Genomic DNA, 9,642 nt, shown 5'->3' with positions numbered 1-9,642 from the left:
CCTCTCCCCATCCCTCAAGCAACAATTAATTCTTTTCCATCATTAATATCACTTTTTATGCTCCCCCTCTCCCCTACCCCCTGACTACGCCCCCGGAATGTGTGTGGGGGGGAGGGGGGGAGGTATTTGCGGCAGCGGTAGAGACGGAAGACAGAGGAAGAAGAAGAAGATGGAGGAGAAGAAGAAGATGAAGAGAAATATCAATAACAAGAGGAAGATGATGATGATGATAATGATGATGACGAAGAAGAAGAAGAAGAAGGAAGAGGAGGAGGAGGAGGAGTAGGAGGAGGAGGTTAATCCCTATCGACCCGGGCCAGCCACGGTACCTGAGAAAAGGGACCTGGATGGTAAAGTCGACGGTTGCTTATTGTAGTGGCGGGGGGAATGTTTGGTTGCTTTACCTGTTATATATATGTGTGTGTGTGAGAGAGGGAGAGAGAGAGAGAAGGAGGAGGAAGAAGGAGGATGGAACAGATGCAAGTCGGAAGGTAGGGAACAAGGGAGAAAGAAAAGGGAGTGGAGAGGAAAGGAAGGAAGGAAGGAATATAAAGGAAAGTAAGGAAAAACAAACCACTCTATGTTTTCTCTGTCTTTTGTCATAGGAAAGGGCATGACTGTGGTATCTGTCCTATGAGTCCGGGATATGGAGAGTTAGGCAAGAAAACGCCCTTCTTTCCACCAATCCGTGAGTTGATCTGAGGATTCCCTAACACCTCTTCCATAGCGATTTATACTGTGATGCCCCCCAGTGTTCTGTGTGTTTTTGATGTAAACTGTGTCTTTCTATCTGTCTGTCTGTCTGTCTATTTGTCTGTCTGTCAACCTATCTATCTGTCTATTTGTCTATCCATCTGTCTATCTATCTATCTATCTGTCTATCTGCCTACCTTCCTACTTACCTACCTACCTACCTACCTACCAATATATTTATCTCTCTTTTCCTATCTATGTATCCGTCCATCTGTCTACCTGTCTGTCTGTCTGTCTGTAACCAGACAACATAATCTCGTAAGGGGTGGCCACAAACAAATCGCCTCCGTGTCACCCTGTCCTCTACCATTTGTCTGCCCTCCTTTCAACTCACATCCCCCTCTCTCATGTATCTCTCCACTTCATCCCTCCGTCTCATCCTCGGTCTCCCTTTCCTCCGCCTCCACCTCACCTAACACAGAGAATACACACAAGAAACAGAAAAAAAGGTATATACGGAAATTGCAAGAGAGAGAGAGAGAGAGAGAGAGAGAGAGAGAGAGAGAGAGAGGAGGGAGGGAGGGAGGAAGGGGAAAGCAGAAGTGGAGACAGGTAGAGACAGGGAGCAAGATAGGAAGGGAGACAAAGTGGGATGCTTTGCGAGGGAGACAGGTAGTAGGGTGGGGCGGCAGGGAGAACAAGCAGTGGCAGAGGCAGGGGTAGAGGCAGAGGCTGAGGTAGAGGCAGGGGCAGAGGCTGGTGTAGAGGAAGAGGCAGAGGCAGAGGCTGGGGTAGAGGAAGAGGCAGAGGCAGAGGCTGGGGTAGAGGCAGTGGCAGGGGCAGAGGCTGGAGTAGAGGCAGGGACAGAGGCAGAAGTAGAGGTACAGTAGGTATGGTAGCTAGGACAGAAGCAGAGGCAGAGGAAGGGATGGTGGCAGAGGCAAGGATGGTGACAGGGATGTGGACAGAGGGAGGGATGGGACTGGGGTGGTGGCAGGGGTGTGGCTAAGGCAAGGAGGTAGGTGTGATGACAGGGGCAACTCAGAGGCAAGGGGCATGTGTGGTGGTAGAGGTGGTGGCTGAGGCAGGGACAGAGGCACGAGTAGCGACAGGGACGTGGGCAGAGGCAGGGGTGGTTGGCGAGGTAGAGGCAAGAATGGTGGCAGGGGGAGAGGCAGGGGCAGAGCCAAAGGGGAGGGCAGTGGGGCAGCGTAATTAGTAGGGAAGGTGGCAGAGATTAAGAGCAGGATTAGGAAAGCAGGAGAGGCGGAGAGATGGCGGGGAGGGGCAGGGCAGGGCAGGGCAGAGCAGGGCAGGTGGGTAAGGAGGAAAGGCATGATGGTGAGAGAGAGAGAGAGAGAGAGAGAGAGAGAGAGAGAGAGAGAGAGAGAGAGAGAGGGGGGGGGATAGGAGTGGGAGAGGAGCATGGAAGTGGAAGAGGGGTAATTTAGATGGACGGTGAAGAGGGCAATGCAGAAGAGAAAGGAACAAGGGTATAGGAAAGGGGGCAAAGGGAGAGTGGGCAAGGAATAATGCTAGAGTAGGTTGGGCAAGAAGAGGGGCAAGGTGTAGGAGTGGTGTGGTGATGCATGCGAAGGAGATTTTCTGTTACTCATACTTTTCTCTGCTCTAGCCTGTTATCGAGCCCACGTTGTCTCAGGGAACTTTTGTCTTTCTTATTCATGCTATCGGGAAACTTTATTTTTTTTTAAGTTGGAAAGGAATTTTAATAGTGGAGGAGTTAATGGAAGCTATGCCTGAGGCTTCTAGTTCATATGTTCGTCGTAAGCTGAGTAGTATCGTCTGGAGGTAGTTAGAATAGAACAGGTAAATAATAGATAGTTCAGTAAATAGAAAACTATAAAATACCTTATCGGAGTGAAGGGGTAAAAGGCGCGGTGATTGGCTAGGGACCGAGGAGCTGGGGTGGTGGCGTGGAGGGAGGAGGGAGTGTGGTGTGTGTGTGGTGTGTGGGAATGAGCTGAAGTGCAATAACCGAATCAGGAGGAAAACTCTTATCGTGACGACTACATGAAGTGGGCGGCGCGTGGGGCTATGAAAGCATGCCTGGTCACATCATTGGTGTTACTGTCCCTAATGTTTACCGCGCCAAGACACCAAATGTTATCTTGATGGCCCTCCAGCAGGAAAACTATCACTGTTAAGGATCACATTTCCAGTGTTGCCTCCTCCTTCGTTAACGCTCGGTGACCCAAAAGAGGCAGACTCACTGATATTACACACTATACATGAAAATATCCTAACATACACCTACCAAGGACTGAATCCCAGTTCCATTAGAGAGAGAGAGAGAGAGAGAGAGAGAGAGGTGATTGGAAATGTCTCTGAACCAATCCTATTAGCGTCTCATCTGATTCACTGCCGGGCAAGACCTGCCTGATCTCCATCCCAATCATTTTACCTCCTTCCCTCCCTCCCTCTTCCATTCAACCTTGCTTCCTTCGTCCCTTCCTCCCTAGCATCTTAATTCTCTCCCTTCCAGAACCGTTGTTTCCTTCCTTCCCTCACTCCTACCTTTCCTCCTGTCTCCCCACTCTCCCCTTCCAGTCTCTCTCTCCATACATAAATTAACCAAAATATAAATAATTATCATATATTTACGTATCAGTTAATATAAAGGTAAACACAAATATTAGTAAATCTAGGCTGTTGATATGTAGAGGGAGGGTTGCTTTACTACCACAAGACAACTAGTATCATATAAACATAGTAATGATGCAACTACAGCCCACTGATGCTTCTAGATGCTGACTGAGGCACCTGTACTGAGCTGAGGTGTGCAGAATTTACCTGGCAGTGTAATGAGGCAAGATTAAACATTGAAAAAAAAAAAATGACCTTTCACTCCTCTCTCTCTCTCTCTCTCTCTCTCTCTCTCTCTCTCTCTCTCTCTCTCTCCTTCCATTCCACTTACCGCTTACCCTATCCTCCTCCCTCCCTCCCTCCCTCCATCTCAATCCCTTTACCACCCTCCCTTCCTCTTTCCTCCACTCCTTCCCTCCCCTCCTCCCCTCCCCCCCTCTGAAGGGCAGAAGTGGCATCGAAGCGTAGCCATTAACCCGTTTTATTGAGCCAGTGTCCGGTGTGTGTGTGTGTGTGTGTGTGTGTGTGTGTGTGTGTGTGTGTGTGTGTGTGTGTGTGTGTGTGTGTGTGTGTGTGTGTGTGTGTGTGTGTGTGTGTGTGTGTGTGTGTGTGAGGGAGGGAGAAAGGGAGACGTGTGTAGAGATGTGTGTGTGTGTGTGTGTGTGTGTGTGTGTGTGTGTGTGTGTGTGTGTGTGTGTGTGTGTGTGTGTGTGTGTGAGGGAGGGATGGAGGAAAGAAAGAAAGAAAGAAGGGTGGGAGGGAGGGAGGAGTTGGGGGTGGAAGGGAGGGAAGACAAAATAACCAGGAGCGAAAACGAAGGAAGGAAAGGAGGGGAAGGGGGAGAAGGAAGGTAAGAGTAGAGAGAGATGGAGGAAGAAGGAAGGAAGAAAGAAAGAAAGAATGGGGAGAGAGAGGTAAAAAAAATTGAGGAAACATAGGGAGAGGAATAGTATACGAAAGAATGAGTAGAGGAAAGGAGGGAAGGAAGAAAGGAATTGAGAGGGTAAGGAGGAGAAGGAGGAGGAGGAGGAGAGAAAGGGGAAATACAGAGACAGAATGGGAGTGAAGAAGGGAAGAGTATGGAGGGGGGTAAAGAGAAGGAAGGAAAAACTAGAGGAAGAAGGAGCAGGGAAGAGGAAGCAAAAGAAATGACAGAAGAGGAGGCGAAGGGAAGAATAGAAAGAAGAAGGGGAAGAAGCAGAAGAAGAAGGAGGAGGAGGAGGAGGAGAAGGAGGAGGAGGAGAAGGAGGAGGAGGAAGAAGACTTAGTTATTTGCCTATTAACTGCACGAGGAATGAAGATGGAGCTAGTTAGGAATAGCTGGTATACTACTAATAGATGATGGATTCGTCTATTTCAGTTCTCTCTCTCTCTCTCTCTCTCTCTCTCTCTCTCTCTCTCTCTCTCTCTCTCTCTCTCTCTCTCTCTCTCTCTCTCAACACAAACTTTGATAATAAATTCTTGTTTGCATAGGTCGGCCTTCCTGATTCTGCTTCTCCTGGACGAGGGGGAGAGAGAGAGAGAGAGAGAAGGGGGGGGCAATGAATGTTCATATCCCTACCCTCTTTCTCCACTAAGCTCTTCGACCGATATGACTCGTGGACAAAGTTCGTGCCCCCTTATTCTCGTCCACCCAGCGTTGCATTTAGCGACCTGGGTTGTCAGCCGTGTGCTGATTGTGTTCTGGAGGATGACCGAGTTCACTGATCATTCATCCATCAGCTAGTCTCTTTCTGCCCCATCAGCAGCGTAGGAGGCCGGGGTTAGGCGACTCATTCCCCACATGTGAGGCGCCGGTGACCAGCCTCTCTCGACCCTGTGTGACATTCTGTGAGCATGACTTCCTGGGTTACAGTAAACGTTTTGGCTTGTTATTCAGTGTAGAGACGCTGGGCGGCAGCCCTACATCAAGTGAGTGGATGGTGCGTGCATCCATCAGCCACACAAAGGAAAAGGTGAGGGCAGATGCCATGATTCTCAGCCGCGGTTCTCATCTCCATAACTTAGACCAGCGTTTCTTAACCAGGGGTGCTGAAATCAATTTTAGGGGGTGCTGGAAAATGCTGCATTATTTTTTTTTTCCCCTGTTGGTTTCACTTAGTATTGGCGTCCTTGATTTTTTTTTTTTTTAGAATGTACAAAACAAAATGTTATGCAGTACTTCATTTTACTTTAACCCTGCAGTAGTGTGGCAACTGTAGTGCCAGTAACTAGATGTAAAGGGGTGCTGGCTGGACTGAGACCTCATTACAGGGGGTGCTGAGGTCGGAAAAGGTTAAGAAACGCTGACTTAGACGTTTGAGCCTATGAGGGGTTATTCAGCCATTTTGCTGCAATACATAGCCACTGCATCAGATGGATTACCAGTTACTCTACATCCCCTACGTGTTACCCTTCACACTCATGTTACCTCGCACCCCACACAAGGTGGCTGGACATCTGAGTCAAGTGACGGTAGCTGCCTGTGCCGAGATTCGAACCCTGGTGCCTACGGACCGTCAGCTTCGTAGTTAACAGTGCCAGCCACTTGGCCACTGTGACTTAGCAAAAATTAACTTTCTGCCTTAATGACCCTCGTGTAGTTGATAGGCATTATTGTTATTATTATTATTATCATTATTATTATTATTATTGTTATTATTATTATTATTATTATTATTATTATTATCATCATCATCATCATCATCATCATTATTATTATTATTTCCTCTCTTCCTTCCTCTAGTCCGCCTGCCTCCACATATACCCCTACATCGTTTCTCCCCTCTCCCCACCCCTGTTACACTCCCCTGCCCCATCACTCCCCCTCTCCCTGCTCACAACTCATTTCTTTTCATCATCCTCTCCTCATACTCCCCTCCCCGCCTCCTTCTGCCTTTCACATACATTACATCCCTTTCCCCCTCCCCCCTACCTTCTCCCCCTACCTTCTTCCCCCCTCGTCTTCTCAATTCCCCTGCTTCCTCACACACCCACTCACATCGTCTCCCCCTGTACGAACCCTTTGTCCCCCCCCCTCTCCCTCTCACCATCACCATCACCTCTTCCCTTTCCCTCTCCCCCTTTTTTCTGGACGCCACCCGTTTTCCTTCCCCCCTCCCTTAACTCCCTTCTCCTCCTGTTACCCCTTCCCTTTCTCTCCTGTCACTCCTCCCTTCCCGCCCTGTCCACCCCCCCACCCTCTCCCCCCTTGTTCCTGGTCCCCCTTCTCCCCACCACCACACATCTCCCTCTCTCCTCTACCTCCACCACTCTCTCTCCTCCCTTCTCTTTTCCCCAAAACACTTCATCCTTCCCCTATCACCATACCATCTTCTCCTCTTCCCCTCCCCCTCCCCTCCCCTCCTCCCTTTACCCCGTCCTGCCTTCTCGCTCCCCACTCCCCTTTATCCCCTCCCTCTCCCCCTCCCCTCCTCCCCCAAGCTAGGTAACCATGCACCGGAAAACTGAACCAATCTTAATTGATCTGAACCCGGCTTGGCTGGGGGTAAGGTACAAATTGGTGGGGTTTTATCGCTGCTCTCTCTCTCTCTCTCTCTCTCTCTCTCTCTCTCTCTCTCTCTCACCTCCATAGCTTTCTCCCTTTTTTCATTCCATATACACATTCTCTCTCTCTCTCTCTCTCTCTCTCTCTCTCTCTCTCTCTCTCTCTCTCTCTCTCTCTCTCTCACACACACACACACACACACACACACACACACACAACTTTACTTTTTCCTCTCACAAACTCAGTAGGACCCAAACTCCAGGTGGGGGGGAGTGGGGGGAGCGGGAGGGACAAGGAGAGAGAAGAGGAGGGGAGGGTTGGAGAAGAGGGAGTGGGAAGAAGAGGAGGAGGAAAAAGGGAAGAAGATGAGGGGAGAGAAGGTGCGGGGGGAGATGGGAGGGGGACCTGGAGGTGGGGGAGAATGGGGAAGGGAGGGGAAAAGAGGAGTGAAAAGGGGAAGGGAGAGGGGAAAGGGGGTAGATGAAGGAAGGAAAGGAAAGGTAGATTAGCGGGGAGGGGGGAGGAGGGAAGGGGGTATTTGACATGCATGCAATGTGTGCCTGGGGCGTTAGGTGGGGGGAGAAGGAGAGAGGGAGGGAGGGGGAGGGAGAGGGAGAGTGGGAGGGTGTGCAGTCTTCCCTGTAGGTAGATGGTTGGGATGAAATAACTGGGTAATATTCCTTTTTCTTTGCTACTGCTACTACGTGCAGAACATCACTACCCACTTAGGCTGACCCCAGGCATCAGTGTAACTATAATAATAATAGTAATAATAAAAATAATAATAACAATAATAATAATAATAATAATAATAATAATAATAATAATAATAAAGGAAGTGATGATGATACTGAGGATGATAATGGTGATGATAATGATGTAATGATAAAATTAATGATCCTTATATACAGATAGACAGACAGCTAAATAGACAGACGGACAGACAGATAGATAGATAGACAGACAGATAGATAGTTAGATATTATTCACATTCTTTACAACGATGCCGCCTTGCGTGTTCTCTTGATGCTTCCACACATCATTTGTTCAGTCTCAGTGTTCTGGTGTAGTCGCTTTGTTTTCATCTGACATAACTGGGTCGCATTCCACCACTTGAACACTAACTTCTCGTTGTGTGAATAGCAGTGAGTCGTAATGGTGCAGTAGGATTGAGTCTCCTTGGTTACTAGACTTCCTTGACTCCTACTTGGCCCGTGTGTGTGTGTGTGTGTGTGTGTGTGTGTGTGTGTGTGTGTGTGTGTGTGTGTGTGTGTGTGTGTGTAGGTGTACGTTTCTGTCTGTGTATGTACCGTTCGTAAGTTTTTTAAGTGTAAGTGGATGTGCGTGTGTGTGTGCGTGTGCGTGTGCGTGCGACCTCCCACGAGCAAGGAGTCTCACCCCGTTCCTCACCTCGTAAGCTGAGGAGAAAGCGGATACCTTACTCCTCTCTCTCTCTCTCTCTCTCTCTCCCATTTTTCCCTCCTCTACTTCCTGTCTCCTCTCCTCTCCTCTTTGCTCCATTCCTTTCCTTTCTTCCTTCTGTCCAATTTCTTGTTCTTTCCCTCTCCTCCTTTTCCTCGTGTCTTTTCTCATACCCCCTTTCCTCCTCTTCTCTTCATTCCTTTTTCCCTCCATTCACCTCTCCGTGTCTCCCTTACCTCCTCCTCTCCGTTCTCTCTCTCTCTCTCTCTCTCTCTCTCTCTCTCTCTCTCTCTCTCTGTATCTCAGTCTTGTTTCTTCATTTTCTCTTTATGCTCCCAATTCTTCACTTCCTTGTTTTCTGAATAAAGGTTAAAGATACCTGCATTTATGTATATTTAATCTCTCTCTCTCTCTCTCTCTCTCTCTCTCTCTCAACCGCAAACCCTCCTTCTCACTCGACTAACAAAGTACCACCATTTTTAAATCCTGACGATGTCGATATTCTGGGTTTTATACTTTTTTTTTTTTTTTACAGGGCGATCAGGGCCGCATTAAACACGCCATCCTGGGAAAAAGATAGAAGAGTCAGCTGGCCCGGGTGTGTTTACAAATGCCCGTTTTCTTTGAGTCGCGCGGGAAAAGATAGGGTGGAAGGGGGTGACTCGGTTTTTGTGATTTCTTTACTTCTGTTTTCTTTTTCTCTTCCTTTCTTCCATTTAGCGATGTGATTTTTTTTATATAATTGATTTGTACAGCTGCAATTTCGTGTGTGTACATAATATCGTGCACTTTCAACTTGATTCACTGAGAAATTCGGTTCGTGGTGATTTCGTGTTTTAAAAGTTTCGCCTCCCAGGATCCTGAAATGTTTACAGTCCAGTGTGTCCGATACTGAAACACTCTCTCTCTCTCTCTCTCTCTCTCTCTCTCTCTCTCTCTCAAACCTTTGAATCCAGTCGCTTATTATTGGACTGTTTAGCGTATTGTCGCCACTGCAAACGATTTAATTCCTTTTTCTTCTGACAGAGATCACTCACCCCTTTCAGCGCAGTTGATGGTCAGGTGTAGTCAGATTAGAAGGGTTGATTTGAATAGCAACCAAGGAGACTTTCCTGTCAAGGCTCATCAAATTTCATGAAACCACGACCTTGTACTGAAGTGGAGAGAGTGGGCCAGTTCCCTCGTATAAAAAAAAGTAATTAGGTTAAGGTCCTTATTATTAGTGGCATCGGAGGCTTCGTAACACCTCTTCCTAAGCGATTTATTATGCATATTACACTTGAGCTTTGTCATGTATGCTGTCCTTGTCTCGTGTGCTATCCTTGTCTTGTATGCTATCCTTTTCATATTGACATAGTTTGCTTTAGTAACATACAAGAGGATTATTTAGGTGTGGAATGCAGAATAAATCGTTACAGAAGAAGTGTTACGAAATA

This window comes from Coenobita brevimanus, chromosome 23, assembly GCF_032717465.1.
Source record: "Coenobita brevimanus isolate Jiangsu-jjx chromosome 23, ASM3271746v2, whole genome shotgun sequence".
Taxonomy (NCBI): domain Eukaryota; kingdom Metazoa; phylum Arthropoda; class Malacostraca; order Decapoda; family Coenobitidae; genus Coenobita; species Coenobita brevimanus.
Note: the sequence above shows the minus strand (reverse complement) of the source record.